This window comes from Bubalus bubalis, chromosome 1, assembly GCF_019923935.1.
Source record: "Bubalus bubalis isolate 160015118507 breed Murrah chromosome 1, NDDB_SH_1, whole genome shotgun sequence".
Classification (NCBI taxonomy): Eukaryota; Metazoa; Chordata; class Mammalia; order Artiodactyla; family Bovidae; genus Bubalus; species Bubalus bubalis.
The window spans coordinates 108,351,996-108,375,462 of NC_059157.1; the positions used below are offsets into that span (position 1 = coordinate 108,351,996).

Below are 23,467 nucleotides of genomic sequence, written 5' to 3' on the forward strand. Positions count from 1 at the left end.
CAACGTTACGTGAACCATGAACTTCAGATGTTCAAGCTGGATTTAGAAAGGTAGAGGAACCAGAGATCAAATTCCTAACATCCATTGGATCATTGAAAAAGCAAGAGAGTTTCAGAAAAACATATACTTCAGCTTTACTGACTATGCCAAAGCCTTTGAGTGTGTGGATCGCAACAAAATGTGGAAAATTCTTAAAGAGATGGGTATACCAGACCACCTGACCTGCCTGCTGAGAAATTTGTATGCAGGTCAGGAAGCAACAGTTAGAACTGGACATGGAACAACAGACTGGTTCCAAATAGGGAAACGAGTATGCCAAGGCTGTATATTGTCACCCTGATTATTTAACTTATATGCAGAGTACATCATGAGAAATGCTGGGCTGGATGAAACACAAGTTGGAATCAAGATTACCAGGAGAAATATCAATAACCTCAGATACGCAGATGACACCACCCTTATGGCAGAAAGCAAAGAAGAACTGAAGAACCTCTTGATGAAAGTTAAAGAGGAGAATGAAAAAGTTGGCTTAAAACTCAACATTCGGAAAACTAAGATCATGGCATCTGGTCCCATCACTTCATGGTAAATAGATGTGGAAACAGTGGAAACAGTGGCATACATTATTTTGGTTGGGGGCGGGGGTGCTCCAATATCCCTGCAGATGGTGACTGCAGCTGTGAAATTAAAAGACGCTTGCTCCTTGGAAGAAAAGCTATGACCAACCTGGACAGTGTGTTTAAAAGCATAGACATTACTTTGCCAACAAAGGTCCATCTAGTCAAAGCTATGGTTTTTCCAGTAGTCATGTATGGATGTGAGAGTTGGACCATAAAGAAAACTGAGCACAAAAGAATTGATGCTTTAGTGTTGGAGAAGACTCTTCAGAATCCCCTGGACTGCCAGGAGATCCAACCAGTCCATCTAAAGTAATCAGTCCTGCATATTCATTGGAAGGACTGATTCTGAAGATGAAACTCCAATACTTTGGCCACCTGATGCAAAGAATGGACTCATTTGAAAAGACCCTGATGCTGAGAATGATTGAAGGTGGGAGGAGAAGGGGACGACAGAGGATGAGATGGTTGGATGGCATCACTGACTCAACAGACATGAGTTTGAGTAAACTCCAGGAGTTGGTGATGGACAGGGAGGCCTGGCGTCCTGCAGTCCATGGGGTCACAAAGAGTCAGACTTGACTGAGGGACTGAATTGACTCATAGCGTTACTAGATAATGTTATATCAGTTTGCACAATGTTGTGCTAATTTTTAATCCTAAGTGATGCATGAGAGATTTATATGTGCCAACACTTGGTATATTTATATGTCAACATTTGCTCCACAAGTATGCATTAGTATCTGCCAATATGGAACATGTGTATTGGAAACTCACTGTTATTATAATATGCATTTTCCTCATTACTAATGAATATCCATGTCAATTTTATCATACTTATTGATCATTGTGATAGTCCGCTTGGGCTTCTATAATAAAATATCCTAAATTAGGTGGCTTAAACAACAGAAATTTATTTCTCAGAGTTCTGGAGCCTGGGAAGTATAAGATCAAGATGTCAGCCAATTTGATTTTTGGTGAGATCCCTCTTCCTGGTTTTCAAATGACTGCCTTCCTGCTGTATCCTCACATGATGAAGAGAGTTCATTTCTTCTCTTCCTCAAAGGGTACTAATCTCATTCATGAGGACTCCATCTACTGACCTAATTATCTCCTAAAGAATTTCCCTCTCCAAACACAATCACATTGGGGACTAGGATTTCAATTAAAATTAGAAATTTTAGGGGGACACAAATATTCATTCCATTGTACTTATTTAGATATCCTCTTTTGTGAAGTGCCTCTTAAAACTGTTAATCCCTCTGTTGTGTTATCTGTCTTCTTTAACTTTGATTTTTGGGGAGGCTGTTATATATTTTGGATTCTGTTATACATTCTGGAGGAGTAGGCAATGGCACCCTACTCCAGTACTCTTGCCTGGAAAATGCCATGGACTGAGGAGCCTGGTAGGCTGCAGTCCATGGGGTCGCTAGGAGTCAGACACGACTGAGCGAATTCACTTTCACTTTTCACTTTCATGCATTGGAGAAGGAAATGGCAACCCACTCCAGTGTTCTTGCCTGGAGAATCCCAGGGATGGGGGAGCCTGGTGGGCTGCCGTCTATGGGGTCACACACAGTCGGACACGACTGAAGTTACTTAACAGCAGCAGCAGCAGTATACATTCTGGATATTTTGTTAGTTATAAGTCTCGCAGATAAGTTCTCACTGTAGCTTATCTTGTCTCTATAATGAAATGTCTTTTCATTAATGGAAATTGCTAACTTAATGCTCTCCTCTTTGTATATCTTTATCATTATGGCTCTGTAATTTGTGTCTTGTCTAAATTATTCCTACCCCAAGGTTTAAAGATATCTTCTATTTCTCTCTTAAACACACTATAGTTTTTTACCTTTTAAAATATAGATCATGAAGATCAATTTAGATCTCTAAGAACTGGTTTCTCTTAATATGGTGCAAATCAAGAGTTAACCTTTAAACAAATACTGAGAGCAATTATGCTTGCATAGTTTATTTAAAGTCTGTGTTTTTTTACACTTATCTGCTGCAATATTTGTGTAATAAGTCAAGTATCCATTTATACTTAGTGCTAATATAAAGCTCTCTATTCTGTGTCATTGATCTTCATTTGTTAAAACCATTCTTCTTATTACTGTAGGTTTGCAATATGTAATAATAACAGAGAAAGCTCTCCTATCCTGTTTTATTAAAATATTTTCTGGATATTTTTAGCTCTTTGAAATTTCATATAAATTCAAAATTCATTAGGTTTTAGATAATTTATATGAGAAGATAAAAATAGATTTTTAAATTTGTGTTTACTAAATGTTTTGATGGCATATAAATAATTTCTTTCATTTTTAAATAATTATTGATTTTTTATTATATCCTTTATTTACCATACTGCTTTTAAGATTAATCCAAGATATTGACATTACATTTATCAGCAGCTTGTTCCTTTTATTGCTGAGTAGTATTCCATCATATGAATATACCACAATTTGTTTATCCATTCATCAATTGACAAGCACTGAGGTTTTTTCCTAGTTTGAGAGTATTAGGAATAACATTTTTATAAACATTCATGTATAGATATTTATGTAAATCTATATTATTTTTAATGCAAGAAAGTGTGACTTAAAAATACTGCACAAATTTCAGAAAAATACTAGAGGAAAATCAAAGGAGCATATTTATCTCTGTGTAGGGCCAATTACATGTACTGATGTGTAAATGTCAAGCCAACTGTGCATTCCTGGGATAAATCTAAATTTGTCATTGTTTTTATATGCTGTTGAATATGATTTGCCAAAATTTTGTTGAAAATATTTCACATATGTTCATGAGGGATATCGCTCTGTAGTCTTCTTTTCTTGTAATGTGTTAGTCTGGTTTCACTATCAGAGTACCACTGCTCTTGTAAAGGACATTATGAAACTAGTCTCTGCAATTTTCTGGAAGACTTTGTGTTTAAACATGTTTTTTGGCATGGTATGTATTAAATATTTATAAATTATTCTATGTATGACTGAAATTAATATACATTCTGCAGTTGACAAGTTAACTTTGTTAATTACATTTTCTAATATTTTATATCCTGGTACTTTTAAGTGCTTTTCTATCAATTTCTAAGAGAAGAGTGTTGAACTTCCTGACTTTGGAGATTGATCAATTTCTCATTGCTTTTTTGTCAACTTTTGCTTTAAATAATTTGACAGTTTGCTAAAATAGGCACACAATTTTTAAATTGCTATATCATTCTGCTCATTGAATCTTTTACCATTTCAAAGGATTCCATTTTAATTTTACTTATTCTATTTGCCTTAAGATATCTTTTGTTGCTAATTAATGTAAACTATGTCAACTCTCTCTTAATTAAGATTTAATGGCATGTCTTTTTCCATGCACTGAATTTCAACATCTTATATATACATGCATTTTACATTTTTTCCTCATAAACAGCATAAACTTTTTCCTCCCAGTCTCATTATCTTTATTTATATGTTGAAGTATAGTTGATTTACAATATTATATTAGTTTCAGGTGTACAGCATAGTGATTCGATATTCTTATAGATTATAATCATCAGAAGATATTATTAAATATTGGCTACATTCCCTGTGCTGTGCAATATATCCTATAATAGTTTATACCTCTTAATTCCCTATGTTTTTATTGCCCTTCCTCATTCCTTATGTATCCTGGTAAACACTAGTTTCTTCTTTATATCTGTGAGTCTGTTTCTGTTTTTTACATTTGTTTGTTTTCTTTTTTTAAATGCCATAATAAGTGATACCATACAGTATGTGTCTTTCTCTGCCTGACTTATTTCACTAAGTCAGATAATACCCTCCAGATTCATTCATGTGGTTGCAAATGGCAAAATCTCATTCTTTTTATGGTTGAGCAATATTCCATTTTGTGTGTGTATATATTAATACATGTTCACTAATATATATCACATCTTTTTTATCCATTTGTCTGTTGATGGACACATCCATTTTGCTGCAAATGGCAAAAACCTCATTCTTTTTAAGGCTGAGTAATATTCCATTTTTTGGTGTGTGTACATGTTAATATATATATTAATATATATCACATCCTCTTTATCCATTTATCTGCTGATAGACACTGAAGGCCCGTCCATATTCCAGCTATTATAAGTAATACCACTATGAACATTGCGGTCCATTTATCTTTTCAAATTAGTGTTTTCATATTCTCTGGATATATACCCAGTTGGAATTACTGGATCACCTGGTAGTTCGGCTTTTAACTGGGGGGAGGGTGCACTTTACAGTGTCTGCAACAAGTTACATTCCCACCAAAATTATGCTAGGGTGTGTTTTCTTCACATCACCAACAATATTTGTTATTGGTGGTATTTTTGATGATAGACATTCTGACAAGGGTGAGGTGATATCGCATTATGGGTTTGCTGTGAATTTCCTTGATATTGAGTGATACTTGGCACCTTTTCATGTGCTTATTGGCCATCTGTATATCTTTTTTGGAAAAATGTCTATTCAAGTCTTCTGCCCATTTTTAATTCGGTTGTTGTTTCACACTGAGTTGTATGAGTTGTTTATATATTTTGGATATTAACCCAAAATCAATAATGTCATTTGCAAATATTTTCTCCTATTTATTAGCTTGTATTTTTGTTTTGTTAATGGTTTCTTTTGCCATGCAAAAGTTTTTAAGTCTAATTAGGTCCCATTTGTTTACTTTTGCTTTTGTTTCCTCTGCCTTAGGAGACAGATCCATGAAAATATTGCTGAAATTTATGTCCAAGAATGTTCTGTGTTCTCTTCTAGGATTTTTATGGTTTCTAGGATTACAGTTAGGTTTTAATTCATTATGAGTTTCTTTTTGTATATGGTGTGAGAAAATTTTCTAATTTTATTTTTTACATGTACCTGACCAGTTTCTGGCGTGCTGTGATTCATGGGGTCTCAAAGAGTCGGACACGACTGAGCGACTGAACTGGACTGAGCGACTGAACTGAACTGAACTGACCAGTTTCCCCAGGATCGTATACTGAAAACACTGTCTTTTCCTCATTGTATTCTTACTTTCTTTGCTGTAGATGGATTTATCACAAGTGCATGAGTTTATTTGAGTTTTCAGACGGTCCCATTGGCCTCTCTGTCCTTTTTGTGCCAGCACTGCTCTGTTTTGATTACTGTAGCTTTACAGTACAGTCTGAAGTCAGAAAGCATGATACTTTCATCCTTGTTCTCTTTTCTCAAAATTTCTTGGGCTATTCAAGGTGTTTTGTGGTTCCATATAAATCTTAGGATTATTTGCACTACTTCTGTGAAAAATGTCAAGTATTTTGATTGAGATTGCATTGAATCTCTTGATTGCTTTGGGTAGTATGTACATTTGCACAATACTAATTTATCCCACCTATTAATAAGAACAGAGGACATCTTTCTATTTCTCTGTATCATACTTCATTTCTTTCATCAATGTCTTAAGAGTTTTGAGAGTATAAGTATTTCACCCCCTTGATTAATTCTGTTATTTTATTCTTATTGATTTCATTTTAAATGGAATTGTTTTCTTGCTTTCTCTTTTTGAAAGTTCATTAATATTATATAGAAAAGATACTGGGTCATAAGGTCTAAATGGATGGGAATTACGCTCATTTTGCATATCACTGGATATTTAATCCCAGTATAATACCTGGAATATGGAAGTTAAATAATATATATTTAAATGAATGAATAAGGGAAAGAATAAATTAATAAGCATAGTCCATATGTTTGTGGTATGTGGAGCCTGGTGCATATCTATTGAAAATTTAAGTATCCTTCTTGGTGATCTGATAGTTCAAGATTGCTGTCTGATTCCCACCATTTAAAAAAAAATGACATAGATCCAGGAATATAAAATTCAAGGTTGTTTAAGTTATTACCAAACTCTTAGTTAGTCTTAATACCTGGTATCATGTCCTAAGGACATTAGGAAACCATGAAGAGATTTGAAGAATACAAGGATATATTATCCAATGCAGGGAATATAGTAAACAATTTAGATTATAATTATAATATTATATGCATTTTTATATTAACAATAACCATAAATGGAGTATAACCTTTAAAATTATGAATCACTATGTTGTATACCTAAAACTTATATAATATTGTACATCAATACTTTAATACAAAAAAATAAAGTCTGGATTCATTTCTGAAGCTGACTAATATGAAGCTATAGTAAGTTTGGTTGTCCTTAAAGTTGTACATGAAGTTGGTCCCGAGTACTTAACGATACAGATGGAGTGTATTGTACTTTTAACTTGGGCTTTGCTAATATATGTGTATTATTTTCTCTTCCTTTACATTCCTTAGCGCATATGCCTATCTCATAGGGCAAGAATAGAGTGTCTCTAAATTTCCCCAGCAAGAATCTCTTCAGTCTCATCTTTACTTTTAGATGAAAGTCAAGTTTATATGCATGATCCTTTACTATATACCCACAGAGCAGATATACGTTCTAGGGCCAATCATGGTATTACTAGTGCCCATCAAAATTTTCATTGTATATTGTTCTGTTTTGGTTTATTGGAGTATATTGATGGGTTTAGAGAGGGTGGCAAGCTCAGTGTTCTAAGCATCTAAGAGAGCTATGGAAACATGGTGGTACACTTGGAGATGGTAGCTGGATTCGAAACTTTGAGGACTAATGCCTTTTTCATCTTTAACCGTTCCAACCATTTTCATCATTATGTCAATGCTATATTGACATAAAGCACACAACTTTCACTAGAACAACAATTACATAACACCTATTATCTGAATCTCACCTCCAGAGTTATCTCCTTTTCTTTCTATTTGGCACACCACCAAATGCCTTTTAGTCTATGTTTTTCAATAAATAGTCTTAAAATGTGCAAGACATGTTGTTATCACTAGGTGATAAAATGTGAGTAATTCATCTTCATGAAACTTAGGATAAATTGAGGAGGCATAGAAATAAATTAGCAAATACACAACAGTGTGATAAGGAAATAGAAAAATGACAGACATCTAAGTGGAATCAGGGCTTGTCAGAAGGATCCCTTCATATTATTGTACTCTGGGATACTGTCTGTGACCAACCATGTCTTGGTTAGATGTGACTTTGCTGTATTCAATGAGAGCACCATAGTGCTCAACTCCAGGAACACCACTCATATGACCAGGCAAATGATGTCCCCTAGATTGCTCTGCATAGACTTCATGAAACTCAGTTACTCTAATGGCAAAAGCAGCCGTGATTATTTTGAAAAGGCCAATTCTTAAAGAGAAGACAATGAATTAGCATAGCTGGTCTACATTATGGGGATGTGTTTTATCAATGGGAAGTATAAGAGTAGCCTTCCAGGTTTTGGCACATAGTTATTCTATCAATGAAAGAATAGATGAAAGACAGGAACTTCAAGACTTTATGCAGTGCTGCCAAATCAAGACATAAGCTGGTACCAGATCATGATGATTTAGTAATTCATTGAGGAAAAGGTGATGGTAGATGGTATATCTTCTGGATATTCGTGAGGTTTTAGAAGACTGATTTCCATAAGACAATACTTCAGATCTCCAGAAGATGATCAGAACTAAGAACAGTCATAGAGGTTGACATATTTGAGGTCAAACAGTCCTGGAAGAGGTTATTTCTAATGAAACTAGAGTCCGAGCAGTGTGAGTACAAGTTCTTACTAAATTGCTTCAATATGCTATCTGTATATTGTGCAAGATGTATGTCCTTTGTAAGATAGGGAAAGCACATCCTCACCTAAAACACCTGTTTCTAGTTAGTATGGATGTCCAGAATCCAGGGCACAGGAGGGCCATGCATGGTGTAGTATATGGCAAGAGCTATAGAGATTACTGACGATCTGAGGTTTAGATTCTCCAGTCAAAGTCAAGGGTACTTTCTGAGCTGACTGGGCATGAGTCTGAGCATCTAATCAATGCAATGGTGCCTCTTTATAATGTAGTGTTGGAGGCCAAACTGCTAGTCTGAATATATCCCCTGAGGACATGTGCAAATGTGCAGTAGAACTACAGAACTTTCTTCATGTAAACCTGCAACTCTTGGATTATCGATTAGCTCTGATATTTGTAACCCACTTTTAAGATAAGGAGTGTTTGGAAACTTTAAACTAAATCTGCCATCAGTCAAGATTTTTTTTAAAAAATTTAGTTCCAAAATTCCTGAAGAAAAAAAAATCAATATTAAGTTTTTCAGCAGGAGTTTTATACACATGACAAAATAACTATTTATCAGCCTGTGTAGTCAGTAAATTTACCTGTGAAGAATTAAATATGAATATAAGAGTTCTCATATATAGAAATAAGCAATTTCTCTTTCAAAACCCAACGTATATTGCTCTGGGTACTTTGTGTTTGCCTAATCATGAGTCATCTCCTTTTGATGAAGTAATTCATATCTGAATGTTTTCATCATGAAAATGAAAGCCCACTTCAAATTCCCTTTATGAGAAAGTCTGTGCTTTGGACATGAAAGGATCATTCCTCTTGAGGAAACAACACTAAAAAAAAAAAAAAAAAAAAAAAAAAAAAAAAAAAAAAAAAAACCTTGTTTTTAGCACAGAAACTACAGCTCTAAATTTGCTTAAATGGGTTCAGTTTTCTATTTTAATTCCTGTGTCAAATGCAAGTGTAAGAAGAATTTTAGCATTGTGGACAATGCAAAATGATGCAACTGTACATAAGGACTACAACAAACTGAATATACAGTCAGTATATAGGAAATGCTGTGTCTTTTTAAAAGCATTTTTAATGTGAGTGGAAGAAAAAGATGAGTATTTGAACTCAAAGACATAAAAAATCAATATATTCTAATATAGATTATAAGGTATAATTTAGATCATCCTAATATTAAGCCTAATCAAGATTGTCAGGAAAAATATCAATAAGCTCAGATACGCAGATGACACTACCCTTATGGCAGAAAGTGAAGAAGAACTAAAGAGCCTCTTGAGGAAAGTGAAAAACCTGGCTTAAAACTCAACAAGCAGAAAACGAAGACCATGGCATTTGGTCCCATCACTCTCTGGCAAATAGATTGGGGAAACAATGAAAACAGTGACAGACTTTATTTTGGGGGCTCCAAAATCACTGCAGATGTTAACTGCAGCCATGAAATTAAAAGACACTTGCTCCTTGGAAGAAAAGCTATGACCAACCTAGACAGCATATTAAAAAGCAGAGACATTACTTTGCCAACAAGGGTCTGCCTAGTCAAAGCTTTGGTTTTCACAGTAGTCATGTATGGTTGTGAGAAATGGACTATAAAGAAAGCTGAGTGCCGAAGAATTGATGCTTTGATGTTGGAGAAGACTCTTGAGAGTCCCTTGGACTGCAAGGAGATCCAACCAGTCCATCCTAAAGAAAATCAGTCCTGAATATTCATTGGAAGGGCTGATGCTGAAGCTGGAACTCCAATACTTTGGCCAACTCGTGTGAAGAACTGACTCATTGGAAAAGACCCTGATGCTGAGAAAAATTGAAGGCAGGAGGAGAAGGTGATGACAAAGGATGAGATGGTTGGATGGTATCACTGACTTGATGGACATGAGTCTGAGCAAGCTCCAGGAGTGAGTGAAGGACAGGGAAGCCTGGTGTGCTGCAGTCCTTGGGATTGCAAAGAGTCAGACACGACCAAGCGACTGAACTGACTGAAAATTAAGTCAATGAGTTGGAAACTTGGGAATTCAGACAAGAGCTAAAGAGGAACAGAAGGTAGAATTTATTTCCTGAGCCAACTAATATCAGGCTAGACTTGGTTAATTTTTTTCTCCTTTTTGATGGATGGAGTTTACCCTTAAAAATATGACCAAACAATACATAAAATTCTGTTAACAATACTTATGTTTTGGGAAGGGACAAGAGGCAGAGGAAGAAAGCTCTGATAGTAAAGTAAAGTAAAAAGTCACTCAGTCATGTCCAACTCTTTGCGACCCTGTGGACTATAGCCTATCAGGCTCCCCCATCCCTGGGATTCTCCAGGCAAGAGTATTGGAGTGGTTTGCCATTTCCTTCTCCAGTGCATGAAAGTGAAAAATGAAAGTGAAGTCTCTCAGTCGTGTCTGACTCTTAGTGACCCCATGGACTGTAGCCTACTAGGCTCCTCCATCCATGGGATTTTCCAGGCAAGAGTATTGGAGTGGGGTGCCATTGCCTTCCCCAAATGTATATGTGCTCCCTTTTTTAAAATGTCAATAGGTATTTTTTAGGTAGGAAGATTCTGAATTACCTACATTTTTGTTTTTGTATTTTTTGTGTACTAAAAACACTAATGCTATTTTTGAGCAATAGTCATTCATTGTAGAAAGTCAAGACATAAATGATAAACAAAAATAATAAAACATTTTCAAACCCCATGATCCATTCAATTGTTAGCTTTTAGATGTTTGCTCTTCCAGATTCTTTTCTCAAATAGAATATGCTATTAATTTAATACTAATATGTAACTTTCTGGGCTTCCCAGGTAGCTCTGTGGTAAAGAGCCCACTTGCCAATGCAGGAGACCTGGGTTCGATCCCTGGGTTGGGAAGATCCCCTGGAGAAGGAAATGGCAACCCACTCCACTATTCTTGCCTGGAAAATCCCATGGACAGAGAATCCTGGCAGGCTATAGTCCATGGGATTGCAAGAGTCAGTCATACCTTAGCAACTAAAACAATAACAACGTGTAATTTCCATATCACAATATAAATTGGCATTATTGTTTTTAAGGACTATGTATAAAATGCACCTATACACTATACACCTATACACTATAATGCAGGCTATAGTCCATGGGATCGCAAGAGTCAGTCATACCTTAGCAACTAAAACATGTAATTTCCATATAGCAATATAAATTGGCATTATTGTTTTTAAGGACTATGTATAAAATGCACCATAATGTACTTAATGAGTTCATTCTTGTTGGAATGCTAGGTTGTTTTATATTCTTCCTTCTCCTTTCTTATTTGTGCACTGGTGTCATTATTTCTTAGGATAAATTCCTAGAAAAGCATTGCTGGCCCAAAAGGAAGGCATATGTTTAAGGCATTTGATACAGTTGCCAAATTGTCTTTCAGGAAAGTTGGACCAATTTAGACTACCATTAGCAGTGTATCACAATGTCTGTTTCTTCCAACCCACGCTGTCACTCAGTTTTGTCAGTCATTTAATAGTTGTCAGTATAGTAAGCTAAAAATTAAATCTCATTTTATTTGCATTTTTTGAATTTAAATATATTTTTTCCTTTCTTGGATTATCTGTTATTGCTCAGAGTATTTTTTCAATTGAGATGTTGAATAATTACTGCTACCACTCTTTATATGATAATATATAAACATATGTTAATATATATTGTAATTATCTTCCCCAGTTTGGTGTTCAGTCTCATCCATGATCATACTGTTTTCCCCCCATAGATAAAGAAGTTTTATATCTTATTTTTAACTGATTGACAGACTAAACATATAAAAGGAGAAACAGGCTATATCAAAAATAGAACTTTGATCTACAGCAACCTTCCCAGGAAATCAAATCCTACAATAAACAGTCAGGAAATTAGCTTCCTGTAAGTAAATCAGACTTAGAGGAACAGAGATTCCTACATCAGGTGGCAATCTAGGATACTAAACAATGACTTCTGTATCGGTCAGCCCCAAATGGCCAGGATTCATCACTACCTGACAGCTTCCTTAATTTGGTCCCCACTTCCAACTTAGAACAAGCAGAGAAATCCAAATTTGCATCCCTAACCAATCACATCAGTTTTGTTCCTTCTAGCTAACTTTGCCAACAGCTACAATCAGGGCATACCAGAAGCCTTCCCTTTTTCCCAACATACAGCTTTTCCATTCATCTTGAGTCTCTACCAAAACACAAGTGATGGTGGCCGATTCCCTTGCTACTGGAAGCTCAGTATACATAAGCATTGCTAACCTTATTTGGCTAGTTTTTGTTTATTTTCACACCTTTTATGTATTCTCCTGTTTCTTCTTTGGTGCTACATGTAGAGCTCTTCTTTATCATGTGCATGCATGCTAAGCCGCTTTCAGTCAAGTCTGCCTCTTTGCAAACGTATGGACGGTAGTCTGCCAGGCACCTCTGTCCATGGGATTCTCCAGATAAGAACACTGGAGTAGGTTGCCATGCCCTCCTCCAGGGGATCTTCCCAGCCCAGGAATCAAACCGTCATCTCTTATGTCTCCTACATTGGCAGGTAGGTTCTTACCACTAGTGCCAAATGGGAAGTCCCTTCTTAATCACAAGTTTAGTAATTTTTAACTATTTATTCACATTTTATTGAAGAGCCAACATAGTCTGGCTCAAAGTGCTTGCTCAGGAACTAGATTATTTGGATTTTGATGTCTTGGCTACAACTAATCAGGTAAATATTAGGTTGGTGCAAATGTAATCACGGTTTCGAACTGTGAATTTTAAATCATTATAACTAAGCTCAAACACATCTTTATTATCAAAATAGGAAGCATTACAATCAACACATTTTACCCACAAGAAATAAATTTGTTTATTCCTGTAGTGTAAAAATCTGTGCTTCAGCATTTGATGAACTCTTGGAAAGTATTTTCTGAATCCTGCTGGTTATGGAAGTGTTTTCCGTGCAAAAATGTTGTCAAGATGCTCTAAGAATTGGTAGTCAGTTGGTGAGGGATCAGCTGAATATGGCAGATGAGGCAAAACTTCAAAGCCCAGTTCATTGAACTTTCAAAGCACTGGTTGTATGGCTTGACCAGGATTCAGAAAGCTGTAGCGGATCAGATGGGCAGCAGACCACCAAACAGTGATCATGAGCTTTGTGTCTGTGTGTGTGTGTGTCCAAGTTTGGCTTTTGGAAGTGCTTTGGAGTTTCCTCTTGGCCCAACCACTGAGCTGGTCTGGTTGTCCTATAAAATGTATTTTTCATTGCATGGCACAATTGGATAGAAAAATGGTTCACTGTAGTTGTATAGAGTAAGAGACAATGACACTTCAAAATGATGTTTTTTTGTTTTTTTAATTTTTGGTCAGCTCACAAGGCACCCACTTGTCAAGCTTTTTCACCTTTCTAATTTACTTCAAATGCCATACCACCGTAGAATGGTCCGTGTTGAGTTCTTCAGCAACTTCTCATGTAGTTGTAAGAGGTTCAGCTTCAAATATGGCTCTCAGTTCATCATTCTCAAACTTCAAATGGCCAGCCAGTATGCTCTTCATCTTCAAGGCTCTCATCTCCTTTACAAAACTTTTTTAATCACCACTGCACTGTTCAGTACATTATCAGTTCCTGGGCCAAATGCATTGTTGATGTTGTGAGTTGTCTCCACTCCACTGCTTTACAACCCATTTTCAACTTGCATAATAAAATTGCTTGAATTTGCTTTTTGTCTAACATCATTTCCATAGTCTAAAATAAATATAAAATAAGCAAATAATAAGTCAGCAAAAAAACATAAAGCAAGAAATGCACACTAAAATGATATATAACATAATCATATTTATTTAAGAACGTATTCCAATGTCAAATAGCAAATTTCAGGATTGCAAAAATCAGTCACTATTGTACCAACCTAATAACTTTGAATGAGTTATCCAACTTCTCTGGCCTCAATTTTCCCATCTGTGCAATGGGTATAATATTAGCTTCAATTGTTGATGTGAGGACTCAAAACAGTGATTAAACCAATGCTTAATACATAGTTAGAATCCAATGTGCTGCTTTCACAGTCTATATTTTTTTTCAAACATTTGGTGATCACATTTCTGAATATGGGAGTGTTTTACATGTTTCTTATAGGAAGTTACCTATAAATCCCAAAGCAAAAGAAATGTGAGAAGGCAAAATGTTTGTCTGATGAGGCCTAACGATGTGTGATACTGGATGCTTGGGGCTGGTGCACTGACTGAGACGACACAGAGGGATGGTACGGGGAGGGAGGAGGGAGGGGGGTTCAGGATGGGGAACACGCATATACGTGTGGCGGATTCATGTTGATGTATGGCAAAACCAATACAATATTTTAAAGTAATTAACCTCCAATTAAAATAAGTAAATTTATTTTAAAAAATTAAAAAAAAAGAAGAGAAGCAAAAGGCAATGGAGAAAGGGAAAGATATACCCAACTGAATGCAGAATTCCAGAGAATAGCAAGGAGAGATAGGAAAGCATTCTTAAGTGACCAACACAAATAAATAAAGGAAAACAATAGAATGGGAAAGACTAGAAATCTCTTCAAGAAAGTAAGAGATACCAAATGAACAAGTCACGCAAAGATGGGTGCAATAAAGGACGGAAACAGCAAGGACCTAGCAGAACTAGAGGGGATTTAGAAGAAGCTGCAAGAATACACAATAGAACTAAACAAAAAAGGTATTAGTGATCCAGATAATCACAATGGTATGGTCACACATCTACAGCCAGACATCCTGGAATTCAAAGTCAAGTGGGCCTTAGGAAGCATCACTATGAGCAAAGATAGTTGAGGTGGTGGAATTCCAGCTGAACTATTTCAGTCCTAAAAGATGATGTTGTGAAATTGCTGCATTCAGTAGATCAGCAAATTTGGAAAACTCAGCAGTGGCCACAAGACTGAAAAGGTCAGTTTTCATTCCAATCCCAAAGAACAACAATGTTAAAAAAATGTTTAAACCTCCATACAACTGGACTCATTTTACATGCTAGGAAGGTAATGGTCAAAATCCTTAAAGTTATGCTTCAGCAGTGCATGAACCAAGAACTTACAGATGTACAAGTTGGATTTAGAAAAAAAGGCAGAAAAACCAGAGATCAAATTACCAACATTCGTTGGATCACAGAAAAAGCAAGGGAATCCCAGGAAAAAAACATATATTTCTGTTTCATTGACTATGCGAAAGCCTTGGACAGTGTGGATCACAACAAACTGTGGAAAATATTTAAGAGATGGGAATACCAGACCACCTTACCTGTCTCCTGAGAAACCTGTATGCAGGTCAAGAAGCAACAGTTAGAATTGGACATGGAAAAATGGACTGGCTCAAAATTGGGAAAGGCGTATGTCAAGACTCTGTATTGTCACCCTGCTTATTTAATTTATATGCAGAGTACATCATGCAAAATGCCGGGCTGGATGAAGCTCAAGCTGGAATCAAGATTGCTGGGAGAAATATCAACAACCTCAGATATGCAGATGATAACATTCAAATGGCAGAAAGCAAAGAGGAACTAAAGAGCCTCTAGATGAAGGTGAAAGAGAAGAGTAAAAAAGCTGGCTTAAAACTCAACATTCAATAAATAAGATCATAGCATCTGGTCCCATTACTTCCTGGCAAACAGATGGGGGAAAAGTGGAAACAGTGACACATTTTATTTTCTTGGGCTCAAACACTGCAGACAGTGAATGCAGCCATGAAATTAGAAGACCCTTGCTCCTTAGAAGGAAAGCTTTAACAAACCTAGATGGTGCATTAAAAAGCGGAGACATCCCTTTGCCAGCAAAATGTCCATATAGTCAGATCTATGGCTTTTCCAGTAGTCATGTACAGATGTGAGAATTGGACCATAAAGAAGGATGAGAACTGAAGAAATGATGCTTTCACATTGTGGTGCTGGAGAAGGCTCTTGAGAGTCCCTTGGACTGCAAGGAGATCAAACCAGTCAATCCTAAAGGAAATCAGCCCTGAATATTTATTGGAAGGACTAATGCTGAAGCTCCAATACTTTGATCACCTGATGAAAAGCTGACACACTGGAAAAGATCCTGATCCTGGGAAAGATTGAGGGCAGGAAGAGAAGGGGGTGACAGAGGATGGGATGGTTAGATGGCATCATGGCTCAATGGATATGAGTTTGAGCAAACTACAGGAGATGGTAAAGGACAGGGAAGCCTATCATGCTGAAGTCTACGGGGTCACAAAGAGTTGGATACCACTTAGCAACTGAACAAAGAAAAATAAATAGGAGGTTATAAGCACACCCTAAGAATCATTTGAGGAGTAGATTCATGACTTCAATCAATTTAGGCTCTCTGCAATTCAGGGCAAGTATGTATTCACAAAAGCAAGAAACTAAGGGAAGCTTAGGATGCTGCTTGGGCCACTAGCAGATTGAGAACTGAGGGAATGTTGCCATTTACAGCCACATAGATGTTCAAGACTCTGTTCCAACCCAAAATGTCCACAATCTTGTTATCATTTCATCCACTAGAGTGAATCAAATTTTTCTTGATTCCATATGTAAATGATATCATACAGTACTTGCCTTTCTCTGTTTGATTTAACTTCACTTAGCATAAAACCCTCAAGGTCCATCTATGTTGTTGCAAAAGGTAGGTTTTCCTACATTCTCATGGCTGAATAATATATAATCATATTTTCTTTATCCATTTACCTATAGAGGAACACTTAGGTTGTTTCAGTATCTTGGCTATTATGAATAATGCTCCAATGAACATAAGAATACAGATATCCCTTTGAAATCATGTTTTCATTTCCTTTGGATATGCTCCCAGAAGTGGGATTTCTCAATCATATGCTAGTTCTATTTTTTTTTTATTGTTTTTGAGAAATCTCCATACTATTTTCCATGGTGGCTGTACCTCTTTACATCCCCACCAAGAGCGCACAAGAGTTCCCTTTTCTCCACATTCTTGCCAAAGCTTGTTACCTCTTGTGTTTTTGACGATAGCCATTCTAACAGTTGTGAAGTGATCACTCATTGTGCTTTTGATTTGCATTTCCTTGATGATTCATGATGCTGAGCACCTTTTCATAAATCTGTTGGCCATCTAGAAAAAAGAACCTACATAGGCATCATAGATGATTTTGAAGATGATGGTATGTGGAACCCACACTGAAAACAATGCTACAAATTTGCTCAGGGAGTAAACTGGTTTCCATTTGATTTTATATCTGAAGTATGAACTGTAAAAAAATGACACGGCATCAGGGGAAGAATACAAAGATTCAATTGTCCTCCTCTTTCATCTTTTTCAAACAATTGTTGGGGGAAAAAAAGCCTATTATTATTACTTCATCCTTAAAGGTGACATTAAAATACTGGGTTTCTTTAGTGTTTCACCTTCTCTATTCTGCAGTTCAGCGCATTCTGTCACTGGCATAAATCTTAGGATGTCTGAAGAAATACTGGTCACCTTGACCCTCTTCTTTAATTACCAGTACCTTCAGTTTTAGTTAGAAACAGTGTTTTAAATTGTGTTTTTCTTGGAGCTTTTCATACAATAGTAACATTCCTTTTCAATCTTCATGAATGAAATTTTGAAAAAAATATAAAGAGTGAAGGAAAATATTTTACTTGTTTCACTGTCACACATACACACAGTTATATCTAGTACTTGGAAAAGACCCTGATGCTGGGAAAGATTGAGGGCAGGAGGAGAAGGGGATGACAGAGGATGAGATGGTTGGATGGCATCACCAACTCGATGAACATGAGTTTGAGTACGCCTCGGGAGTTGGTGGACAGGGAAGCCTGGCATGCTGCAGTCCATGGGGTAGCAAAGAGTCAGACACGACTGAATGACTGCACTGAAATATATGATTTTATACTGTTTCCAATAATTCCATGTTTTTATCTTTTCTTTTCAGCTAGATAGGAAGATAGTAGTAAATTTTATTATTCTTATCTGCGATATGAATTTGGAGGAAAATAAACACATAATAAATATTCTGGGTTAGCATTTTTCTCATTATGATTTGGTCATTTTTACTATTCTATTAATTTTATTCACACTGTACCTTTTATCTTCTATTTTTTCCTTTTTTCTGCTCTTCAAAGTTGAAGTCAACTCCCCCTGTCACACACACATTATTGGAAGCTAGTCCTACATTCAGATGGAATACGCAAGCTCAAATATATCCCCTCATATACACTCTTGTTACCCCGCATCTGAGGTCAGGGGCGGCAGCCGGGAGGATATACCCCACGCCCCAAGCCTGAGGCCAGGGGCGACGGGCGGGAGGACCAACCCCACGTCCAAGGAGCCGTGGCTGCGTGGACACAGGAGGGCCTAGAGGAGCTATCCCACATTGAAGGCCAGGAAGGGTGGCGGTGAGCAGATACCCCTCGTCCAAGGTAAGGAGCAATGGCTGCGCTTTGCTGGAGCAGCCTTGAAGAGATACCCCACGCCCAAGGTAAGAGAAACCCAACTAAGACAGTAGGTTGCAAGAGGGCATCAGAGGGCAAACACACTGAAACCATACTCACAGGAAACTAGTCAATCTAATCACACTAGGACCACAGCCTTGTCTAACTCAATGAAACTAAGCCATGCCCGTGGGGCAAGCCAAGATGGGCGGGTCATGGTGGAGAGATTTGACAGAATGTGGTCCACTGGAGAAGGGAATGGCAAACCACTTCAGTATTCTTGCCTTGAGAACCCCATGAACAGTATGAAAAGGCAAAATGATAGGATACTGAAAGAGGAACTCCCCAGGTCTGTAGGTGCCCAATAAGCTACTGGAGATCAGTGGAGAAATAACTCCAGAAAGAATGAAGGGATGGAGCCAAAGCAAAAACAATACCCAGCTGTGGATGTGACTGGTGATAGAAGCAAGGTCCGATGCTGTAAAGAGCAATATTGCATAGGAACCTGGAATGTCAAGTCCATGAATCAAGGCAAATTGGAAGTGGTCAAACAAGAGATGGCAAGAGTAAATGTTGACATTCTAGGAATCAGCGAACTAAAATGGACTGGAATGGGTGAATTTAACTCAGATGATCATTATATCTACTACTGCGGGCAGGAATCCCTCAGAAGAAATGGAGTGGCCATCATGGTCAACAAAAGAGTCCGAAATGCAGTACTTGGATGCAATCTCAAAAACGACAGAATGATCTCTGTTCATTTCCAAGGCAAACCAATCAATATCACAGTAATCCAAGTCTATGCCCCAACCAGTAACACTGAAGAAGCTGAAGTTGAATGGTTCTATGAAGACCTACAAGACCTTTTAGAACTAACACCCAAAAAAGATGTGCTTTTCATTATAGGGGACTGAATGCAAAAGTAGGAAGTCAAGAAACACCTGGAGTAACAGGCAAATTTGGCCTTGGAATCCAGAATGAAGCAGGGCAAAGACTAATAGAGTTTTGCCAAGAAAATGCACTGGTCATAACAAACACCCTCTTCCAACAACACAAGAGAAGACTCTAGACATGGACATCACCAGATGGTCAACACCGAAATCAGATTGATTATATTCTTTGCATCCAAAGATGGAGAAGCTCTATACAGTCAGCAAAAACAAGACCAGGAGCTGACTAAATTCAGACTTAAACTGAAGAAAGTAGGGAAAACCACTAGACCATTCAGGTATGACCTAAAACAAATCCCTTATGATTATACAGTGGAAGTGAGAAATAGATTTAAGGGCCTAGATCTGATAGATAGAGTGCCTGATGAACTATGGAATGAGGTTTGTGACATTGTACAGGAGACAGGGATCAAGACCATCCCCATGGAAAAGAAATGCAAAAAAGCAAAATGGCTGTCTTGGGAGGCCTTACAAATAGCTGTGAAAAGAAGAGAAGTGAAAAGCAAAGGAGAAAAGGAAAGATATAAGCTTCTGAATGCAGAGTTCCAAAGAATAGCAAGAAGAGATAAGAAAGCCTTCTTCAGCGATCAATGCAAAGAAATAGAAGAAAACAACAGATTGGGAAAGACTAGGGATCTCTTCAAGAAAATCAGAGATACTAAAGGAACATCTCATGCAAAGATGAGCTCGATAAAGGACAGAAATGGTATGGACCTAACAGAAGCAGAAGATATTAAGAAGAGGTGGCAAGAATACACAGAAGAACTGTACAAAAAAGATCTTCATGACCCAGATAATCCCAATGGTGTGATCATTGACCTAGAGCCAGACATCCTGGAATGTGAAGTCAAGTGGGCCTTAGAAAGCATCACTATGAACAAAGCTAGTGGAGGTGATGGAATTCCAGTTGAACTATTCCAAATCCTGAAAGATGATGCTGTGAAAGTGCTGCACTCGATATGCCAGAAAATTTGGAAAACTCAGCAGTGGCCACAGGACTGGAAAAGGTCAGTTTTCATTCCAATCCCAAAGAAAGGCAATGCCAAAGAATGCTCAAACTACTACACAGTTGCACTCATCTCACACGCTAGTAAAATAATGCTCAAAATTCTCCAAGCCAGGCTTCAGCAATATGTGAACCGTGAACTTCCTGATGTTCAAGCTGGTTTTAGAAAAGGCAGAGGAACCAGAGATCAAATTGCCAACATCTGCTGGATCATGGAAAAAGCAAGAGAGTTCCAGAAAAACATCTATTTCTGCTTTATTGACTATTCCAAAGCCATTGACTGTGTGGATCACAATAAACTGTGGAAAATTCTGAAAGAGATGGGAATACCAGACCACCTGATCTGCCTCTTGAGAAATCTGTATGCAGCTCAGAAAGCAACAGTTAGAACTGGACACGGAACAACAGACTGGTTCCAAATAGGAAAAGCAGTACATCAAGGCTGTATATTTTCACCCTGTTTATTTAACTTATATGCTGAGTACATCATGAGAAACACTGGACTGGAAAAAACACAAGCTAGAATCAAGATTGCCGGGAGAAATATCAATAACCTCAGATATGCAGATGACACCACCCTTATGGCAGAAAGTGAAGAGTAACTCAAAAGCCTCTTGATGAAAGTGAAAGTGGAGAGTGAAAAAGTGGGCTTAAAGCTGAACATTCAGAAAATGAAGATCATGGCATCTGGTCCCACCACTTCATGAGAAATAGATGGGGAAACAGTGGAAACAGTGTCAGACTTTATTTTTCTGGGCTCCAAAATCACTACAGATGGTGATTGCAGCCATGAAATTAAAAGACGCTTACTCCTTGGAAGGAAGGTTATGACCAACCTAGATAGCATATTCAAAAGCAGAGACATTACTTTGCCAACAAAGGTTCGTTTAGTCAAGGCTATGGTTTTTCCTGTGGTCATGTATGGATGTGAGAGTTGGACTGTGAAGAAGGCTGAGCACCGAAGAATTGATGCTTTTGAACTGTGGTGTTGGAGAAGACTCTTGAGAGTCCCTTGGACTGCAGGGAGATCCAGCCAGTCCATTCTGAAGGAGATCAGCCCTGGGATTTCTTTGGAAGGAATGACGCTAAAGCTGAAACTCCAGTACTTTGGTCACCTCATGCGCAGAGTTGACTCATTGGAAAAGACTCTGATGCTGGGAGGGGTTTGGGGCAGGAGGAGAAGGGGACGACAGAGGATGAGATGGCTGGATGGCATCACTGACTCTATGGACGTGAGTCTCAGTGAACTCTGGGAGTTAGTGATGGACAGGGAGCCCTGGCGTGCTGCGATTCATGGGGTCGCAAAGAGTCGGATACGGCTGAGCGACTGATCTGATACACTCTTGGTTCACACTCTTACCAATTTGATATTTCTGTGACTTAGTTTTCTTAATATGCAAAATTATAATAATAGTCATAGTTACATTATTGAGTGCTCATGCTTAGTGGCTTCAGTCATGTCTGACTCTTTGCGACCCCATGGACTGAAGTCCACCAGGCTCCTCTGTCCATGGGACTTTTCAGGCAAGAATATTGGAGTTGGTTGCCATTTCCTCCTTCAGAGGATCTTTCTGACCCAGGGATTAAACCTGTGTTTCCTGCAGCTCCTGCATTCTTTACCACTGAGCCTCTGGGGAAGCCTAGCTACATTATAGATCAACAAATTTCAAATTCAACGAATGTACAGGTTTGTTGCAAGGATTACATAACTTAAAGTATATAAAGTATTTACAATGGTACAAAGAATATAAACAAGAGCTTGGTAAATATCTGTTATTACAAACATCGTTTTTCCAACTGAGACTCTGTATCAAGGCATCTCTAGAGTTAACATAGCTGTGCTTTTCATTTATAAAATATGATAAAATGTTATTTAATTAAAACTTCTCACAATGGTTTAACAATGCTACTTCAACTTTATATACATGTAAACTGAATGTCTGAAATGTTAATGAAATTTACTGAGGTAATAGTGCTAAAAAGTTGAACATATTTTTTAAAAAAGGAATATAATATTAGCAAACATTATTTAAACATATATGGTGATCACTTTTTCACATGCATCCATATAATTTATTCTTCAAAATAACTCTAGTTTCACCATTTCACAGATAGTAAATGGGCATAAAATACTAAGTAACTTGCCCAAACTCATATTTCACAAGTAAGACAGCCAAGAGTCAAGCTCAGCTATTTTGAGAGCTATACTCTTTCTTTTTAGAGACTATTTAATCCCAAATTCAACCCTCTTTGCACAATACCACACTGAAATATTATGTTATTTCATATCTACTCAAGGACATGAGTGAAATGTATACCTGTGTTACATGAAAAGATACCTTCTGTCTGCCAAGAATGAGAGAAGTATGTTAGTTTCAATGTCCCATGGTACAATGACAGAAAAAACATTGAGATTTAAAGTTAAATTATCTCCAGTTGGGCATATGAGATTTGCAATGGTTAACCTTTATCTGTGGACTTAATTCACTTACAAACACTTCAGTCAGTCAACTCACAGGCTGGAAAGATATTAATGCCACAAACTCAGGTATCTGGGCCAACCCAACTAGAAAACACCTTCTAAAAACTTTATGCCTCTGTATTAAACAATTCCATTCACCATTGCAACGGAAAGAATAAAATACTTAGAATTATATCTACCTAAAGAAACTAAAGACCTATATATAGAAAACTATAAAACACTGGTGAAAGAAATCAAAAAGGACACTAATAGATGGAGAAATATACCATGTTCATGGATTGGAAGAATCAATATAGTGAAAATGAGTATACTACCCAAAGCAATTTATAGATTCAATGCAATCCCTATCAAG

At 37.2% G+C, this 23,467-nt stretch overlaps 1 long non-coding RNA gene across 1 annotated transcript in view; it reads right to left on the reverse strand.

Moving 5' to 3' along the window:
- Positions 1-13,246: 13,246 nt before the first annotated feature.
- Positions 13,247-23,467, reverse strand: part of LOC123333415 — a 126,287-nt gene continuing 116,066 nt past the window's right edge. Inside the window, exon 3 of the long non-coding RNA XR_006550749.2 lies at positions 13,247-14,000. This is a non-coding gene — a long non-coding RNA (uncharacterized LOC123333415). The remainder of the gene's footprint in view (positions 14,001-23,467) is intronic.